The sequence below is a fragment of the Chionomys nivalis genome, chromosome Y, assembly GCF_950005125.1.
Source record: "Chionomys nivalis chromosome Y, mChiNiv1.1, whole genome shotgun sequence".
Classification (NCBI taxonomy): domain Eukaryota; kingdom Metazoa; phylum Chordata; class Mammalia; order Rodentia; family Cricetidae; genus Chionomys; species Chionomys nivalis.
Window position 1 is genome coordinate 2,715,797 of NC_080113.1, and position 22,055 is coordinate 2,737,851.

A 22,055-nucleotide genomic window follows, 5' to 3' on the forward strand; every position below is an offset into this window, starting at 1 on the left:
GGCAAACCGAATCCAAGAACACATTAAAAATTGTCCATTATGATCAAGTAGGCTTCATACCAGAGATGCAGGGCTGGTTTAACATATGCAAATCTATCAATGTAATCCATCATATAAATAAACTGAAAGAACAAAACCATATGATCGTTTCATTAGACGCTGAAAAAGCATTTGACAAAATTCAACATCCCTTTATGATAAAAGTCTTGGAGAGATTATGGATACAAGGGTCATACCTAAATTTAATTAAAGCTATATACAGCAAGCCGACAGCTAATATCAAATTAAATGGAGAGAAATTTAAAGCCATCCCACTAAAATCAGGAACACGCCAAGGCTGTCCACTCTCTCCATACCTCTTCAATATACTTCTCGAAGTTATAAAAATAGCAATAAGACAACATAAGGGGATAAAGGGGATTCAAATTGGAAAGGAAGAAGTTAAACTTGCATTATTTGCAGATGATATGATAGTGTACATGAGCGACCCCAAAAACTCCACCAAAGGACTCCTACAGCTGATAAATGCCTTTACTAATGTGGCAGGATACAAGATCAACTCGAAAATCAGTCGCCCTCTTATACACAAAGGATATGGAAGCAGAGAGGGAAATAAGAGAATCATCACCTTTCATGATAGCCACAAAAAGCCTAAAATATCTTGGGGTAACTCTAACCAAGGAAGTGAAAGATCTATTTGACAAGAACTTTAAGGGATTGAAGAAAGAAATTGAAGAGGATACCAGAAAATGGAAGGATCTCCCTCCCTCCTGGATTGGGAGGATCAACATAGTAAAAATGGCAATTCTACCAAGGGCAATTTATACATTCAATGCAATCCCCATTAAAATCCCATCAAAATTCTTCACAGATCTTGAAAGGACAATAATCAACTTTATATGGAGAAACAAAAAACCCAGGATAGCCAAAACAATCTTATACAATAAAGGAACATCTGGAGGAATTATCATCCCTGACTTCAAACTCTATTACAGAGCTACAGTAATGAAAACAGCATGGTACTGGCATAAAAACAGAGCAGTCTACAAATGGTTTCGTATAGAAGACCCGGATTTTAACCCACAAACATATGAACAACTAATTTTCGATAAAGGAGCTAAAAGTATACAATGGAAGAAAGAAAGCATCTTCAACAAATGGTGCTGGCACAATAGGATGTCAACCTGTAGAAGAATGAAAATAGACCCATATCTATCACCATGCACAGAACTCAAGTCCAAATGGATCAAAGACCTCAATATCAATCTGAACACACTGAACCTGATAGAAGAGAAAATGGGAAGTACCCTACAACATATGGGCACAGGAGATCGCTTCCTATGTATAACCCCAGCAGCACAGACATTAAGGGCAACATTGGACCTCCTGAAACTGAGAAGCTTCTGTAAAGCAAAGGACACTGTCATTAAGACAAAAAGGCAGCCTACTGACTGGGAGAAGATCTTCACCAACCCCGCAACAGACAAAGGTCTGATCTCCAAAATATATAAAGAACTCAAGAAACTAGACTTTAAAAGGATAATTAACACAATTAAAAAATGGGGCACTGAACTGAACAGAGAATTCTCATCAGAAGAAGTTAAAATGGCCAAAAGATGCTTAAGGTCATGCTCAACCTCCTTAGCGATCAGAGAAATGCAAATCAAAACAACTTTGAGATATCATCTTACACCTGTCATAATGGCTAAAATCAAAAACACCAAGGATAGCCTTTGCTGGAGAGGTTGTGGGGAAAGGGGTACCCTCATCCATTGCTGGTGGGACTGCAAACTTGTGCAACCACTTTGGAAATCAGTGTGGCGGTTTCTCAGAAAAATTGGGATCAACTTACCCCTGGACCCAGCAATAGCACTCTTGGGAATATACCCAAGTGATGCCCTATCATACGACAAAAGCATTTGTCCAACTATGTTCATAGCAGCATTATTTGTAATAGCCAGAACCTGGAAGCAACCTAGATGCCCTTCAATGGAAGAATGGATGACGAAAGTGTGGAATATATATACATTAGAGTACTACTCTGCGGTAAAAAAACAATGACTTCTTGAATTTTGCATGCAAATGGATGGAAATAGAAAATACGATCCTTAGTGAGGTAACCCAGACCCAAAAAGAAGATCATGGGATGTACTCACTCATAATTGGTTTCTAGCCATGGATAGGGGCCACTGAGTCTATAATTTGTGATCCTAAAGAAGCTAAACAAGAGGGTAAACCCAAGGAAAAACATATAGATATCCTCCCAGCTATGGGAAATAGACAAGATTGATGGGCAAAAAATTGGAATCTTGGGGGGTGGGGTGGGATGGGGATGAGCGGAGATGGGGAGAGAAAAGTGTGAAGGAGAGGATGAGGAGAACTGGGGAAATCGGGGTGATTGGGGTTAAAGGAAGCTTCGATTGGGGAGCAGGGAAACTCATACCTTAGTTAAGGGAGCCACCTAAGGGTTGGCAAGAGACTTCAGCCTGGAATGGCTACCAGATGCCCAGGGCAATGTCCCCAGTTAGTTCCTTGGGGCACCTGAGGATAGGGAACCTGAAATGAACCTATCCTATAATCATACTGATGAATATCTTGCATATCGCCATAGAACCTTCATCTAGCGATGGATGGAGATAGAGACAGAGACCCACACTGGAGCACCGGACTGAGCTCCCATGGTTATAATGAGGAGCAGAAGGAGAGAGAACATGAACAAGGAAGTCAGGACCGTGAGGGGTGCACCCAACCACTGAGACAGGGGGACCGATCTATTGGGAGCTCACCAAGGCCAGCTGGACTGCTACTGAAAAAAACATGGGATAAAACCGGACTCTCTGAATGTGGTGGACAATGAGAGCTGACGAGAGGCCAAGGAGAATGGCACAGGAACTTCTATCTGGCGATGGATCGAGAGAGAGACAGAGACCCTATTTGGAGCAACAGTCTGAGCTCTTAAGGTCCAAATGAGGAGCAGAAGGAGGGAGAACATGAGCAAGGAAATCAGGACCACGAGGCGTGCACCCACCCACTGTGACAGTGGAACCGATCTATTGGGAGCTCTCCAAGGCCAGCTGGACTGGGACTGAATAAGCATGGGTTGAAACTGGACTCTGAACAAGGTGGAAAATGAAGGCTGATGAGAAGCCAAGGACAATGGCACTAGGTTTCGATCCTAATACATGAACTGGCTTTGTGGGAGCGTAGCCTGTTTGGATGCTCACCTTCCTGGACCTAGATAGAAGTGGGAGGACCTTGGTCTTCCTGTAGAGCAGGGAATTTGGACTGCTCTTCAGTATCGAGAGGGAGAGGGAGTGGACTAGGGAGATGAGAAGTGGAGTTGGGATAGGGGAGGGGAGCGGGGGGAGGGGGCAATATGTGGGAGGAGGGGGAGGGAAATGGGAAACGGGGAGCAGTTGGAAATTTTAATTAAAAAAGAATAAAAAAAAAGAAATGGATGAGAAGAATAACAAAAAGTATGAAGAATTGAGTCAATCCATAAAAGATACCCTAGGAAACCAAGAAAAGAACAATCAAACAGATAATGGAAACAGTTCAAGACTTGAAAACTGAAATGGAGGCAAGGAAGAAAACACAAACTGAGCGCCAGCAGGATATGGAAAATCTAGGTAAATGAACAGAGATGACAGAGACAAGCATAACCAACAGAATACAAGAGATAGAAGAAAGAATCACAGATGCTGAAGACACCATAGAGAAAAAAAAGCACTGATCAAAGAAAACAGCAAATCCAACAAATTCTCATCACAAAACATCCAGGAAATCTGGGACACAATAAAAAGACCAAACGTAAGAATAGGGGTAGAAGGAGAATTACAGCTCAATGGCCCAGGAAATATATTCAACAAAATTATAGAAGAAAACTTTCCAAACCTAAAGGATATTCCTATGAAGGTTTAAGAAGCATACAGAACACCGAATAGACTGATTCAGAAAAAAAAAATCCCTCACCATATAATAATCAAAACGCAAAGCATACAGAAAAAAGAAGGAATATTAAGAGCTGCAAAGAAAAAAGGTCAAGTAACTTATAAAGGTAAACCGATCAGACTTAATCTAACTTTTCTATGGAAACCATGAAAACCAGGTCTTGGATAGATGTGCTGCAGTAAGTAAGAGACCAGGGATGCAATCCCAGACTGCTTTGCCCAGCTAAGCTTTCATTCACCATCAATGGAGAAAACAAAATATTCCAGGATAAAAACAAATTTAAACAATACATAGCAACAAACCCAGCCTTACAGAAAGTAATAGAAGGAAAATCACAACACAAGGAATCCAACAATGCCCACATACACTCAGACATCTAGCAACCCTTCACCAGCACAACTCAAAGAAGGGAAACACACAAATCTACCACCAAAAAAAAATAAAATAACCGGAGTTAACAACCGCTGGTCATTAATATCACTTAATATCAATGGACTCAATTCACCTATAAAAAGGCACAGGCTAAGAGATTGGATAAGAAATCAGGATCCAACATTCTGCTGTTTACAAGAAACACACCTCAACCACAAAGACAGACATCTACTCAGAGTAAACGGTTGGGAAAAGATTTTTCAATCAAACGGATCTAAGAAACCAGCAGGTGTGGCCATACTAATTTCTAACAAAATTGACTTCAAACTAAAATCAATCAGAAGAGATGGAGATGGACACTTTATACTCATAACAGGAACCATTCATCAGGATGAAGTCTCAATCCTGAATATCGACACCCCTAATATAAAAGCATCCACTTATGTAAAAGAAACATTACTAAAACTCAAGGCAAACCCCACACTATAATAGTAGGAGATTTCAACACTCTTCTCTCATCAATGGACAGGTCAATCAGACAGAAACCTAACAGAGAAATAAGAGAACTAATGGAGGTAATGAATCAAATGGACTTTATAGAACATTCCACCCAAATAGGAAAGATTATACCTTCTTCTCAGCATCTCATGGAACCTTCTCGAAAATTGACCACATATTCTGTAACAAGGCAACCTTCCACCATACAAAAAATTATTAGTAATCATCTGTGTCTTATTGAATCACCATGGAATAAAGATAGAATTTAACAATAATTCTACCACCAGAAAGCCTAAAAATTCATGGAAGCTGAACAGTTAACTATTGAACCACCCCTAGGTCAGGGAAGATGTAAAGAAATTAAAGTCTTCCTTGAATTCAACGAAAATAAAGACACAACATACCCAAACCTATGGGACACTATGAAAGCAGTGCTAAGAGGAAAGGTCATAGCTCTTAGTGCCCACATTAAAAACAAAACAAAACAAAAAACAAAACGAAGAAAGCTCACATTGGAGACTTAAGAGCACGCCTGAAAGCTCTAGAAAAAAAAAAAAGAAGCAGACTCACCCAGGGGGGAGTAGAAGACTGGAAATAATCAAACTGAGGGCTGAAATCAACAAAACAGAAATGCAGAATACAATCCAAAGAATCAATGAAACAAGGAGCTGGTTCTTTGAAAAAGTCAACAAGATTGACAAACCTTTATCCAAAGTAACCATAAGGCAGAGAGAAAACCTGCAATTAAGAAGATCAGAAATGAAAAGGGGGCATAACAACAGACACTGAGGAAATTCAGAGAATCAATAGGTCTTACTACAAAACGTTATATGCCATAAAGTTGGAAAATGTAAAAGAAATGGACTTGTTTTTAATTAAGTACCATTTACCAAAATTAAATCAAGACCAGGTGAACAAATTAAATAGACCTAAAAGTTGTGAGGAAATAGAAGCTGTCATAAAAAAAAACTCCTAACCAAAAAAAGCCCAGGACCTGATGGTTTTCATGCAAAATTTTATCAGAACTTCCAAGAAGAACTGATACCTATACTCCTTAATGTGTTTCACATAATAATATCAGAAGAGTCATAGCCAAACTCTTTTTATGAAGATACAGTCACCCTGATTCCAAAACCACACAAAGACTTAACCAAGGAAGAGAATTACAGACCAGTCTCCCTCATGAAAATCAATGCAAAATTTCTCAATAAAATTCTGGCATACAGAATCCAGGAACACATTTTAAAAAATTATCCATTATGATCAAGTAGGCTTCATCCCAGAGATGCAGGGCTGTTTCAATATATGAAAATCTATCAATGTAATCCATCATATAAATAAACTGAGAGAAAAAAATTATATGATCATTTCATTTGATGTGAAAAAAGCATTTGACAAAATTCAACACCCCTTTATGATAAAGGTTTTGGAAAGGTTAGGGATACAAGGATCAAAACTAAATATAATAAAAGCAATATATAGCAAACCAACAGCTAAGATCAAATTCAATGGAGAGAAACTCAAAGCCATCCCACTAAAGTCAGGAACAAGACAAGGCTGTCCACTCTCTCCATATCTCTCCAACATAGTACTTGAAGTTCTAGCAATAGCAATAAGACAACATATGAAGATCAAGGGGATTCGAATCAGAAAAAAAAGAAGTCAAACTTTCGTTATTTGCAGAAGATATAATAGTGTACATTAGTGGTCCCCAAAACTCTACCAAAGAACTCTTACAGCTGATAAATAACTTCAGTGATGTGGCAGGATACAAGATCAACTCAAAAAATCAGTTGCAAGCCGGGTGGTCGTGGTGCACACCTTTTATCCCAGCACTCGGGAGGCAGAGGCAAGCGGATCTCTATGAGTTCGAAGCCAGCATGGTCTACAAGAGCTAGTTCCAAGACAGGAAGCGAAAGCTACAGAGAAACCCTGTCTCAAAAAAAAAATCAGTTGTCCTCCTATACACAAAAGATACAGTAGCAGAGAGGGAATTCTGAGAAACTTCACCTTTTATGATAGCCACAAATAGCATAAAGTATCTTGGGGTAACTCTGACCAAGGAAGTAAAAGATCTATTTGACAAGAACTTTAAGGCATTGAAGAAAAAATTTGAAGATGACACCAAAAAATGGAAGGATCTCTTATGCTCTTGGATGGGTAGGATCAACATAGTAAAAATGGCAATTCTACCAAAAGCAATCTATAAATTCAATGGAATCCCCATAAAAGTCCCAACAAAATTCTTCACAGATTTTGAGAGAACAATAATCAACTTTATATGGAAAAACAAAAAACCCAGGATAACCAAAACAATCTTATTAAATAAAGGAACTTCTGGAGGTATTACCATCCCTGACTTCAAACTTTATTACAATGTAATGAAAACAGCTTGGTATTGGTATAAAAAAAGAGAAGTCAATCAATGGAATCAAATAGAAGACCCGGATTTTAACCCACAAACCTATGAACACCTGATTGTTGACAAAGGAGCTAAAAGTATACAATGGAAGAAAGAAAGCATCTTCACCAAATGGTGCTGTCAGAACTGGATGTCAACCTGTAGGAGAATGAAAATAGATCCATATCTATCACCATGCTCAAAACTCAAGTCCAAATGGATCAAAGACCTCAATATCAATCTGAACACACTGAACCTGATAGAAGAGAAAGTGGGAAGTACTCTACAACACATGGGCACAGGAGACCACTTCCTACGTATATCCCCAGCAGCACAGACATTAAGGGCAACATTGAATAAATGGGACCTCCTGAGACTGAGAAGCTTCTGTAAAGCAAAGGACCCGGTCACTAAGACAAAAAGGCACCCTACTGACTGGGAGAAGATCTTCACCAACCCCGCAACTGACAAAGGTCTGATCTCCAAAATATATAGAGAACTCAAGAAACTAGACTTTAAAATGCTAATTAAACCATTTAAAAAATGGGGCACTGAACTGAACAAAGAATTCTTAACAGAAGAAGTTCTAATGGCCAAAAGACACTTAAGGTCATGCTCAACCTCCTTAGTGATCAAGGAAATGCAAATCAAAACAACTTTGAGATACCATCTTACACCTGTCAGAATGGCTAAAATCAAAAACACCAATGATAGCCTTTGCTGGAGAGCATGTGGAGTAAGGCGTACACTCATCCATTGCTGGTGGGAATGCACACTTGTGCAACCACTTTGGAAATCAGTGTGGCAGTTTCTCAGGAAATGCGGTTCAACCTACCCCAGGACCCAGCAACACCACTCTTGGGAATATACTCAAGAGACGCCCTATCATACTACAAAAGTATTTGTTCAACTATGTTCATAGCAGCATTATTTGTAATAGCTAGAACCTGGAAACAACCTAGATGCCCCTCAATGGAAGAATGGATGAAGAAAGTGTGACACATCTACACATTAGAGTTCTACTCAGTGGTACAAAACAAAGACTTCTTGAATTTTGCATGCAAATGGATGAAATAGAAAACACTATTCCGATTGAGGTAACCCAGACCCAAAAAGATGAATATGGTATGTACTCACTCATTAGTGTATTCTAGCTATAAATAAAGGACATTGAGCCTATAATTTGTGATCCTAGAGAAGCTAAATAAGGTGAACCCAAAGGAAAACATACAGTTATCCTGGATATTGGAAGTAGACAAGACTGGCAGGCAAAAATTGGCATCTTGGGGATGGGGTGGGGTGAGGGAGATGGAGAGAGATAAGTGAGAAGGGGAGGATGAGGAGAACTTGGGGGAATAGGATAGTTGGGATGGAGGATTGGTACATATGGGAGCAGGAAAGTAGATATCTTAATTAAGGGAGCCATTTTAGGGTTGGCAAGAGACTTAACTTTAGAGGGGTTCCCAGATGTCCAAGGAGAAGTTCCCAGCTTGTTCCTTGGGAAGCAGAGGAGAGCAAGCCTGAAATGACCCTATCTGATAGCCACACTGATGAATATCTTGAATATCACCAAAGAATCTTCATCTGTCGATGGATGGAGATAGAGACAGAAACCCACATTGGAGCACCGGACTGAGCTCCCAAGGTCCAAATGAGGAGCAGAAGGAGGGAGAACATGAGCAAGGAAGTCAGGACTGCGAGGGGTGCACCCATCCACTGAAACGGTGGGGCTGATCTATTGGGAGCTCACCAAGGCCAGCTGGACTGGGACTGAACGAGCATGTGATCAAACTGGACTCTCTGAATGTGGCTGACAATGGGGGCTGACTGAAAACCCAATGATAATGGCACTGGGATTTGTCTCTACTGCATGTAATGGCTTTTTGGGATCCTGGTATGTTTGGATGCACACCTTCCTAGACCTGGATGTGTGTGGGAGGACCGTGGACTTCCTTACAGGGCAGAGTACCATGTCCTTTCTCAGGAGTTGAGGGGGTGGTGAAAGGGGCAATGGGAGGGAAATGGGAGGAAGAGAGCAAGTGAAAATTTTAAATAGTATTTATAAAGCAATAAAAAATAAAAAAAAAGAAAGAAAAAAAATGAGAGACTTTGGAACACAGGCCTAATGCGATGTCTTCATCAAAACCTTCCCTTCAGGGTTCAGGGAGCTGCGCAGAAGGTAAGACAGAATAACCAAGAGCCATAGATGGATGACTGCAAGGAAACACTGACTTCCAGACACAATATGAATCACGCACATATGAACTCATGGAAACTCAGAAAGCATCACAGGAACTACAGAGGTTCAGGCCAGATGGGGTCCAGTACTAGAGGAGAAAATAAATAAAGTCTCCAAATGTTAAAATGAGGCTTTGGATAAGCAACAAGTAGTACTCCTCCACCTTTTTTGTTTAGATTTCTTGCCCTGATTTCTCTCAATGATGTAACCTAGAAATATAAATAAATCCTTTTCTCTCCTGAACTGTTTTGGATGTAGTGTTTGTAATAGTTTTTTGTATTTTCAAGACAGGATCTCTCTCTCTCTCTCTCTCTCTCTCTCTCTCTCTCTCTCTCTCTCTCTCTCTCTCTTCTGTCTCTCACTCTTTCTCTCTCTCTTCCGTGTGTGTGTGTATGAATTTGTGGTGGAACTTGCTTTGTAAGCCAGGTCACTCTCAAACTCACAATATCTACCTGCCTCTGCATCCCAAGTTCTAGAGTAAAGATATATACCACAATTACAACTGTCCAGACCCTGTTACTTAATCACACTTATTCTTATTTTAACTCATTGCATCATTATTGGTAAAGTAGTATTATTAATTATATAACCTGTCACTATATATGGCATCAGGAAATGCCAAAATCAGATACACATTCATGTCAAATTATAATTCTGGCAGTAATATATTAACACCTATCATGCACATCTTTTGGAGAAAAGTCACTGAAACAGACAATGCCCATGATGGGAGAGTTAAGACCACAAACACAATTTCCCAGCAATACACATAAAGAATAAAAATGATCAATAATTTAGTTGCTTTCTTTACAGAATATATTTTCAATCAAGAAAGAAAGCAAACCCTTGATATTTCTAGACCACTAATATTTCTACTACTTTACAGCAAAGGGGTAGAGATGGAAAAGACCATCTATTCTAATCTTGCATTTTTTTGGTTCAAGGTGAAACAACTGGAGGATAAGAGGAGAAACAATTACTGGACTTCCCACAAGATCAACTTAGGCAGTCCTGAGATCCTGAGGATCCACTAATTCTTGTCCTGACTATTACTCTGTTTCCTTGATATTGGGCTGTGATATTGGGCTCAGAGTTTATGTGTCTAGCATTCACGAATGTTACTGCAGACAAATAACTGGTAGCACAAATAATCCCATATGCCAGAAATAGCCATCAGTTCTAGTTGATTAAAGATTGCTGAATTTCTATAGCTCGTATTAACCACACCCTGGTCCTATTTTGTTACAAAACATAATGTGCAGCTTCTCTACTTCACCTCCTTATAGTCCTCAATGCCTTAAACTGTAATGATTTTGTACTTGGCTTGATTCTTTCTCAACCTTGTCACAGAGGTTAATGACCATAACTAAAAGACTGTTACTGAGATTGTCAGTCCAAAAAGCCTAGGCTCACATTCTTGGAAATTGGAAATGAGCCATACACACAGCAAATTAAACTTGCTGATTCATATGGTATTAAGTCGATGAAATACTAAGAAATGCACATTAACCCTCTCTAAATTACAAGCCATTATTACACCAACTTCACAGGTATGACTTATCAAGACACTATACTCAACATGACCCAATGTCAGAAACAGCTGGACTCGAACCCACAGGTTGCTCTTTGCCTAACTATAAAATTTCTCACTTGTAACTTGTAGTTACAGCCCTCAAGAGAAATCTGGCATGACTCGGCCCACAGGAAGGGATTTATTTCATGAAGGGTAATAAAGGTTCAAAAAATGGCTACCGGTTTTTCAGTTAATGGCAACCATTATTACCCACACACACAAGAAATTTCTCTGAGAGACCGACTCACATGACACTTCCCAAAACCTCCTCCAGTTACACTTTCCCTTGGGATATAAATGGGATGTAGTCTTCCCCCACCTCAACTCACCACACAGCTCTAGTCAATACCTATCTTGACTACTACTACTACCTCTGCATGGTCAGCTGTTCACCCTGATACCTGCCTCATCACTGGAATGCCAACTTCTCTAGGGGAAAGTCTTCATAAGAACTGAAAACCAGCCCCATCTGACATTGCCATTTGCTACTTCTGTTTCTGTTGCTTCTCTTACACATTTGACACCCCATCCAAGTATGCACTGACCACAACAGAAACCAAACACGCGCAAAGAGCTTTTGTGATACACGTCCCAGGCTGGTCAAAATCTCTGGCTTCAGCCTCCCAATTATAGAAGTCTAACTTTTTTGTGGCAAGTCCAAAAAGCCTGGCAAAGATAATTGTATTTTATTAATTTGTTTGTTTTCTTTTTGCCATCACAACCTAGTCATCTCAAAATAGCTTCACTGAACAAGGGAAAGCTTTCTCCAAGTATGGAAGAAATTTCTCTTTTCCACTGAGCAATCTGGGCATACAAAGACAAATAGAATTTAACACCATTTAAGTTTTTACTGAGTCTTGCAAACTCAGTATATGTTACAGGAGGGGGGACATCAAAATGCATCCAGGAAATTTGTCCCTTGTTCTGAATTAGAGAGAGGCAGAACATTTCATTAGTGGACCATGTGTTTTCTAGGGTCTAGAATTGTTTAGTGTAAAATGAAGCAAAGGAAAGACAGATTATTCCCAAGTCAAAAGAACACTGACCTACAGAGAATTCCCAGTTATGCCTCTACTATCTCATTTCACAATGTCACATCTGCAATGAACAATCAGCCAATCTTAGGTGGAGGAAAAAACAGGCAAAGTGTGGAATATATACATATTAGATTACTACTCAGCGGTAAAAAACAATGACTTCTCGAATGTTGCATGCAAATGGATGGAAATAGAAAATACTATCCTGAGTGAGGTATCCCAGACCCAAAGAGAGGAAGTTGGGTTGTACTCACTCATAATTGGTTTCTAGCCATAAATAAAGGACATTGAGCATGTAATTTGTGATCCTAGAGAAGCTAAATAAGAAAGTGAACCCAAAGAAAATCGTATAGTCATCCGCCTGGAAAGGGGAAGTAGACAAGATTGCCGGGCAAAAACTGGGAACTAGTGGGTGAGGTGGCTTGGGGCTAAGGGGAAATGGGATGAGAAACGTGAGAAGGGGAGGATGGGAGGAGCTTGAGGGATTGGGATGGTTAGGATATAGGAAGGATGGATACGGGAGCAGCGAAGTATATATCCTAACTAAGGGAGCCATCTTAGGGTTAGTTAAAAAAAATTAAATAAATAAAAAAAAGAAAGAAAAAATGTGACAATGTGCTTTGATCTCATACCCGAAAAAGTACTGAAAAGTAGGAAGGAATAAAGGACGGGAAAGCATAAACATCTAAGCCATTTAGATTAGAATCAGCGGAGAGAGAGAGAGAGAGAGAGAGAGAGAGAGAGAGAGAGAGAGAGAGAGAGAGAGAGCCGTCCCATCCCACTCACTGTGACATCCCAGAAATGAAAGAAACTGTTGGTTCAGATTTGATTTCTCAATGGTGTCCATGTCTGTAACTGTGATTTCCCCATCCTCCCCACATCGGAGGCCAATCATGGCAAAGCTCTTGAGATACTCACAGCCAATGGCACCTGCACCTACCTACAAGTTGGCAAACAGACTGATCAATGTCACTAATGGTGGGTGCCCACCACTCCTTATTCTCAAAAAAAACCACCAAGAGCATGTAAGACCATGTACTACCAAGGTCACAGGGCTGGAAATTCGTACGGATGCCCGAGGGAGGAGGGCAGAACGGGTAAATGGGGACAGAGGTACATGAGGCCTTTCCTCTGAAACAAATACAGGTGGTGTGACCAGGATACGAAAAACAAAAGACCCCCCTCCCCAAAAGAATCAGGGAGCGAGAGACAAATCCTAGAAATGGTGGACAGAAGCCATTAGTGTTAATCACCAGGAAGTACTTCTGATCCAAATACTTTGCCCATCGTAACAGTTCTGGCGCTGGATTTATATGAATAAAGACAGGTTAGGGATAGACTTCCCTCAAGATGTTCCCAAACTTTCCATTGTTCTCACTGACCTACCGGCAGGCATTTATCTTCCATGAAAGTCACTTTGTGCTCGGGGAGTCAAGGGCATCAAAGTACAGCCACTGCCTAATGGGCAGAAACTTCCCAGAAGAAGCCTGGGGAAAGAGCGTTGCCAGCAGTCACAGGTGCCGAGAGTGACAACAACAAACAGGTAGTGATGGAATCAGAGGAGCACAGCGCTCCACACCCCTTCCCTCTCCTGATGACCTTCATGACCTTCTGGGCAGCCAAACCACCAATGAAGGCATTCATGGGTGGCAGATCCCCAGCAGCTACATATGCCAACTTCCGGATGAGGTCTATGTTCAAGCAATCCTGCTGAGCTGCTGGCAATGCCCGAGCATCCACAGCTTGTGCCAAGGTCACCATTTCTGCTGCATCCTCCGGGTTGGATACAAGGAACCGAGAGAGACCCTATCATGCCCTACTGGAGGAAGAACAGGCACAGGAACAGACAAGACAAGCCAGGGTTTCTGGCTGCCTTCCCACTCACACACCTCATCATGGTGCCGAAGAAGCCTGCTGTGTTGAGTACAGAACTGATGCAGGGCCTAGAAGCCAATGTGCAGCTGAGCAGGGTGACAACACTTAGCAAACTCGGTTACCACAAAATCTGGCTCTGCCAAGGAGGTGAGTAAGGGTTTCTGTGGATCATGGAGCATCAACACCAGATGTGAACAACCTAGGCTTCTCCAAGACAAAGGTTCATCTACTCACAGGCCCTCCTCACCTACACACAAAACTGATCTTCTAAGACACTTTCACTTGACTGACAGTGCCTCCACGGATGTAGTCGGAGAAGCCAGAGGTATCACAGATAATAAAGGTATGGGGACCTGAAAGAAGAAACAGACAGAGAAGACTGACAGCCCATGCAGTGCCCCTGCGACTCTCCAAAGATCAGTGCACCATCGAAACCAAAGCACAAAAACTTTATAGAAGCCTAAGACATCCCAGTTTTTGTTTCTTTACAGAATGCTTTACTCAAACACAGGGGTGGAGAGTGGGGGAAGGACAGACAAATAAAGCCCAAAACAAACAAACCACGCCCACCAAAGGCACTGGAGTACAGAACACAACTCTCATCCCAGCACCTCAGAGGTCAACTCAGGTGGATTCAGAGTTCAAAGGCAGGTCTATACCCATGACAACCAGAATGACAGCAAACACACTTATCCAGCTTCAGACTCTGGGCACTAAGCCACCGCATCTGGCTTCTGTTTCAACACAGCCAAACAAAGCGGGAAGGAAGAGTAGTTCTCCTCTGACTAACAGCTGACTCAGTAGTTGAGGGAGCATCCTGCTCTCACAGAAGACAGGAGTCTGGTTAAGTTCCCAACTACACACATTGGACAGCTCCCTAGCAAACATCATGCTACTTTGACTGTGTTTGAGCTCACAGGTCTCACTTCAGTGCTCACGAACTTTCCTAATTTAAGGGACATAATCTCCACAGAAGTTTTGTTAGTCTCGCACCTTTGTGGGGTTTCACTGTATTTGACCAACTGCATACACTAACTGTTCTGAAGTACTGTAGATGCGTCTCCCCAAATCTTCTCCCATCACTCCCTTATCGCCTTCAGATACTTTCTCAAAAAGGCAGGTGGGATGGCTGAGGGGAGCCCTTGGGATCCATCTGTCTGCGTCCTCCACCCTGCGCCCCACTGGCTGGTGCAGGCTTTCCCTGCATGTACTGCCATGCCCCACCACGTAACAGTGATTTACATGGCTAGATTTACAGAGTTCTGAATTCAAACTCTGTCCTTAAGAGAGCAAGTGTTTAACATAGCAAGTACGCTGCACACTGACCTCTCTTTCCAGGTTCTATTCTACCAGAACCTAGCTTAACAATCTTACATACTAGAAAGGATCTAGTCATTTAGTCCTTTTACAGCTTAGCAGGGAAAACTGAATTGCGTAAACTACAACCAAGATGGGGAAAAGTCAAAAGGGAATGAGCCAAGCATAAACCGGCTGCTTCACAAACAGCTTCACAGAAGTCTGCTGCACAGAAAGAGATGATGCAACAGGGGCCAGGGCGGCACAAATTAGAAGGCAGCATTATACCAGGCCATTGGTGACACAGGGCTCTGACCCCAGAACGCAGGAGGCAAAGGTAAGTCAATGCTGACTTTGAGATAAGCCCAGTCAGATCGGCAAGCTCTACAGTGATCTTGTGGCTTCTGAGACAGCCCATATCACAGAGCCACCTTTCCCTTTGGTCTATGCCACCAACTTCTCATCCTCCTTCCCCAGGCTTGCCATACCCAGAACTTTGATCTCTATGGGACTGATGCCATTGAATTCAGTCATGCCCTGAACTTCTGTGAAACAGACAAAGTCACCACTCTCAAATCCATGTCGGGATTCCTCCAAACAGGTGACGACCCCTGGACTCTCCTGGTGGCGGGGAGGGGGAAAGAGTTAATAAGAGCTAAACTGCACACAGCGAGGCATGCTTATAGTCAGTCACACTTCTATGGAAGCCAAGGCAGAAGGGTCATCGTCTATTCAAGACTAGCCTTTACTACATTACTGAGAATGTCTCAAGCACAAACACTGAACAGCAATAACACCACACACAAACAAACAAACAAAAGTATTTACAGTCTAGGGCAGGCTGCCAGCAGGTAAGGTCAATCATAGGCAAAGAGTACTCACCTATTTAGTCACAGGTCCCAAGTTCACCAGTCAGGTAGGGGAGGGGGAACAGGAAAAGAATGGAAAAATCAAGAGGGGTAGGAAAAAGAAACATCAATTAAAAAGTAAGAAAGGGAGGAGAGGAGAGAGAAAACAGAAGGGCAGTGAGAAAAATAGGAAAAGGAAAGGAAATAACAATTACTGCCAGCCTCTGCATTAGAACCTATAGGGCTGGCCTCCTTACCCTGGTGATCATGGAAACCATAGCACTGAGTGGCTGCTCCCCATTTGAATCAGTGAGAATCATTTCCTCACAGAAGAGTTGCCTACGGAGGGGATCAACAGGAGTGGAGCTTTGGGCCAAGCACAGGGCCTTCCAGCACTCGAGGTACTGGAGCAGATCAGAGGATTCTCACACCATACAGGGAAAACAAAAAAGCTTAACTTGGATCTCGTCGGTGAGGAACACATGAAGGCTTGGGAAGACTTTCCACCTATGTTTGGTGGAAGTTAGACCAGGAAGGGGCAAGCACTCACCCAACTGGGCCTTGAGTTTCTGCCACCACCAGCTTGATTCCACGGCTATGACAGAATTCACCCACCCGCAGCTGATATTCCAAAGGAGTACTGGTAAGAACCACCACCTGTGAAGACCAGCAGGCTCAGGGTTGGGGTGGAGTGAGAGAATAAAAGATAATAAAAGCTGTCAGAGTTGAGAGAGTAGGGGGAAGAAAACAACACACAGGTTTGGCTGACTCAGCCTTTGCCATGTGAGCACACAAGTCCCAAGGGTTTCAAAAAAATAGATTCAAGAAAACACTCCTAACTACAACAGCAAGAGTAACAGTGATGCTACGGCAGGCGAACAAGGTCTGAAGACTGGCTAAGTGAATGTATCTGGTGAAAGGAACTGCTGGCTACCTACAGCCAGGTCATACACACCTAGGGTGAAAACTCAGTCATCCCAGGTTTCCTCTCATTACACCTGTACAAGGCTTGAGAATAACATATACAGGTGATTTCCTCCAGAGCTCATACCACAACCCCCTTCTACATATGAATCTGCCCCTTTGGCGAGCTCTAACTGCTGCCTACATCTCCTAGTTTCCCAGCACAAAGCCTGACACAGACACACTGAGGCAGCCTAAAGGACAACAAAAAGAAAGAATAAGGCAGGAGGCTTGAGGATACCTGAAAACCACTAAGAAAGTTCTCAATTAGGGGTCCAGTGTAGCTGTGCAGCTCAGCAAGGTGAGGTTGTGATATCTCTGCTTGGTTTTTGCCAATATCTTCCTCACATCGGTAGAACTATAGAAAGGGTGGAGGAAGATGGGCGCCTAAGGTGGAGCCTAGGCAAGGAGAAGCCAAAACAAGATACCTGGGAAGACAGATCAGCCCACTGGGCAGTGCCCTGGTCATGGAGAGTGACAGCCTTGACCCTACCGAGGATGATATTCTTGGCAATTTCCACACCCAGACCCATTACCAGCACACTGGAAGTTTGGAGGTGCTTCAATGCCTCATGACCTAGTACATACCTGTCAGCAAAGAACTCCAGGTTAGGGCCTAACCCACTCCATGCCTCCTCCCACTCTCCATCTCTCCTCCCAGATACTACTCACAGCTGATAAAAGTAAAGGTCTTCATCTATGTTCATTTCCTTGTTTTTTGACAGCTCCTAAAATCAACACAGAGTTCCAGGGGAGAGAAAATAGTGATGGGAATTGGCCATATGGAAAGGCTGAAGTACTACTTGGCCACTATCACCAGCAACCTCTCTGGACACCATCCCGACTCTCTGTAAGAGGAAAATACTCACATTACTTGACCCTGGGGGTATTTCAAACATAGTAGAACTGATGGGAGACCATTTAGAATGCACCTTAGAGTTGGGTCTAAACACTCTGCATTTCTTGGACAGGACTGAGCTGGACATATGAAGAAAAATGAGAGCATCACAAGCTGAGGCATGTATGACAGGATCATTTTCCTGGTATCCACTCAGAGAGGTTTTCTAGAGTACTGATATCCTGTTCTGACGGAGAAGGCATGAAAGATAGATTTCTTAGGTCAAACCAATGCAGCTCTTAAGCGTTGGTGCAGTGTGCAAAACGTGCTCGTGCACACATATAAGCACCCGAGAAGCCAGCAAAGTTAAATACACAAGCATCCTTCAAAGAAGGTGGTGTTTACCTGTCCTCTTCCTGGAACCATGGGAATGGATGGAGTTTACAACATGGCTGATCCACTGCTGTCTCTGAGGAGCCAGCCTCCTCCATCCGTAACACCAATAATTCATGTTTTGCTTATCCCAAACCCTTTTCACCTAAATCTTGAGCACCAATTCCAGTCCATAAAACCCATTCTTATGAGGTCTCTTGTGCTTTAACAACAGCCTAAGTGACTTCTCCATTTTCTTAGGGCCAATCCTGACACCCACAGGCATCATGTTTACTAAGTCAAGTTCCCTAGATCCTAAATCTTGGGTACTGTCTCTGAGTCAACAGTACCCATTCTTATGAAAGAAACCAGACATAGTTTTGTAAAGAATCTCGGTGTAAGCATGTCGTAAAATTGTTGTGCACTTGGGGCTGAGTTCGTTGTTATCTGACTACTACCATCCTCTCCCCAACTGCTAAAGTAAAACAATGGCTAAAGTAAAATGATCTGGGCCAGACTCTAGAAGTCCTTCCTGGTCTAGCACCAGTACCCAAATCAGGCTGATCTGAGTTTCCGCCTTACCTCCCCCTGACAGTTTTTGCTGCCCGCTGTAAAGCCTCCTGGGACCCTCCTGCAGGACAGATCAGGAATTTGACAGTTCACCCCCAGAAGATTCAGAGAGCAGACATCCCAAAGTAGTATTGGGTTTCTCTGACAATAAGACCAAATTCCACATTATATCCTGCTTTTGAAGCTAGAGGTAGGGAAGAGCCATCGAAAGGATGAGAATTATGCAGGCCTTGGAAAATCAGACTGGGACAGTTACAGCAGACAGGTTGCACATAACAAGTCTAGTCTTGCATCTAGTCCATTCAGAATTTCTTTAGACAACTAAAGTAAATCTGAAGAAAGTGCTGGGTCCAATCAAAGTGGAGGCTACATCACAAAAGTACTCTTTATAAAGAACCATGTTTGGCTAAACAGACTTCCTATACCAGGTCCTTATGAACAGACAAGAAGGAAGTCAATGATAGTTGCTGAGTCTTTATAGAAGTACACTCCAGGAAATTTAGGCTGGCTCTAAGAAATCTTTTCAGGAAGGTATGTAGGCACTAATTCACTGACTTAAAGATTCAATTCAAGGCTGAGTGGCGGTGGTGCACGTCTCTAATCCCAACACCTGGGAGGCTGAGGAAGGCAATCTTGATCTCTATGAGTTCAAGAACAGCCTGGTCTACATTGGGACTTCCAGGACAGCCAGGACTATTACACAGAGAAACCTGATCTCAATAAACCACCAAGAAAGTAATTAATTACTTAATTTTTAAAAAGCTAAGTCACAAGAGTGATTTTACACAAAGTCCTAGAGTGAGACTGGTCATGTGGTACAGACAAGTGTGCGATGGGGGCCCAAGTGATTCAGTCCTTAGTTCTAAAAGCATCAAGAGAAATCCAGAAATCCAGAGTAGATGTCAGAAAGAAATTTGCAGAGTGTCCTCTTTTATGGAAATGATGGCCTAAAAAAGTGACTGCAGGATCTCTGTTCTTTTGCTCCATTTCTATCTTAATTAACAATACAAACTTAACAAATAAATAAAACCACAACAAATAAATTAAAGCACTCTATCTCACAGCCTTTCTCTCTCTGCTGAGCAAACGCACTAGCTCCTTCTGCCCACCAGAATGCCTTAGAGCATTGGTGACTGAGGTCCGGCCCTGAGCTTTAACTCCCTGAACAGCTAAGAGAAAGCACCTCCTACTTGCCTGTAGGCCTGAATCCAAGACACTGAGGTGAAACTGAGCTCCTCCACCTGCAAAATCCTAGGCCTCCGGCACAAGGAAGCTGAAGCCAGGTTTCTCCTGAGCCCCTGAAGCCTCCACTACAAGCAGTTTGTGCTGCCCGCCCAGAGAACACACCTGCCTGCCACTCTCTTCCATACTTACTCTTCCTCGAAGACTCGGCCCCACACCGGGGCAGCTCCACCTTCAGGTCCCTGACCAGAGGAGTAACTGGAAGCTCCCTCCATTCGAGGAGCATCCCTCTCCTCAGTCGGGGAACAAGATGGCATCTGCCAGGAGAAAGCGGAAAGGAGGAGCCAGAGTCACAACCACCCACTCAGGAATCATGTCTGACATAAGCCGCAGGCAAGCGTGACTCTGCTCTGCCAGGTATCGTCCAAACCTCTCGAGCGACAGCCTAGCTCCCTGCAGAAATGGTGATTGCTCCTGTTGGAAGCAGGACATGAAACCATGGGGAAATCACCTGCTGGGAAAATGCTTGCCGTACAGACCGGTAACAGAACATGCCTTTACTGTTTATACTCCTGGTCACTTGCCCGTGCTGTGGAGCTTTCTTCCCCAACCCAGCGAATAGGAGTTTACGCTGAGCTGATGGCTGCACTCTCTCCCTCTTCTCTTACACAGAATCATCAGCCTTGGGGTCTGAATGACTACTTCAGTATGACTTGTACCTTTAAAGGCAAAGCTGACAAAATGTAAACCCGCCATGGCGGGGCATGGGGCTGGTGGGGGTGGGGAGGATAGGGTGAGCGATATTTCTTGGTGCATGTGTGCAGGCGCCAAATGGAAAACAAATTATTAATGCAAAATTGATACATCTTTTTCCGTAATGTATGACTGAACACGTAATTAAACAAGAGAGATAGATGTTAAGAACAGGAAAAGTTCTACTTTATTGTAGTGACAGACGTATTTATTTTATCCTCCATTGAGCAGGCACCTGTCATGATTCACAGTCCTGGTGCTCTTAGTGCTTCTCTGTGAGCACAAGGACTTCTGTGCACCAACACCTTGACCTGGACTTACATCCCCAGGAATGTCAGCGCAGGAAGAGAACACCTGCCCAGGAATTCCTTTGCTCAAATAAACCTGTTGTTAACAGCTTTTCGGTTTGGCTTGATCTGTTTTACTGCAATGGTGGAGCATCCTACTATTGGAGGAAGAAAGCCTACCAAGTTTATTGGGGATGGTTAAAATCTGTAATATCTGTAACAAAAAATTAACTTAAAACTCTTAACCGGGTTGATTATTAAAAATCTGTGCATTGGGTGACTTTTTTTGTTCCTTTGTTTTGGTTTTGCCACACAGGGTTTCTCTGTGTATCTCCTGGAACTCACGCTGTAGACCAGGCTGACCTCCATCTCACAGAGATGGATCCACTTGCCTCTCTGCCTCCCTAAGTGCTGGGATTAGAGGTGTGTGCCACCACCGCCCAACTGCTTTAGGTAGTCTGAAACAAATCATAAGGTAAGATTCAATTCTGGGGTAAGTTCTGACATATAAGCCATCTTTGCTAAGGTTGGAGAGGACATCTGCCAGTTGGCTTCACTGCCATATTGTCTAAGGGTGATGACATGGTATAGGCCACCTAGGGAAGAACAGGTCTCCAAAGATCCTTTTAAACAAGAAAAATTTTTACATGATAGTTTTGTATGATGATTCCTGTCTTGAAAACATGGTTCATAAAACAATGCTTCTTTAATGAGGTATTTAGGGCTGCACCTCATAAGCAAGAATGTACCTTGAATTGGCACTCAAACTTTGTAACATGAAGAGTCACCCAGATGATACTGGTTTTAAGAAATGATGGCTCTATGGGAAACAGCTAAGGTTTGCAAGCATGTGACCAGACTGGATTTCCTAAAGAGATCCCAGTTGCAAGGAAGAGACCTTAACAGTTTTGGAGGGGCTGATGTGTCAGAGAATGCCCTGGCAGGAATCAGCTGGAGGGGTACTTGGGAGGAGGCGCTGAAGCTGAGGGAAAAAAAAAAA

General features: G+C 42.6%; 1 pseudogene; it reads right to left on the minus strand.

The window, feature by feature from the left end:
* Positions 1–11,760: 11,760 nt before the first annotated feature.
* LOC130868807 (ubiquitin-like modifier-activating enzyme 1 Y) lies at positions 11,761–18,039 on the minus strand (annotated as a pseudogene).
* Positions 18,040–22,055: the final 4,016 nt, after the last annotated feature.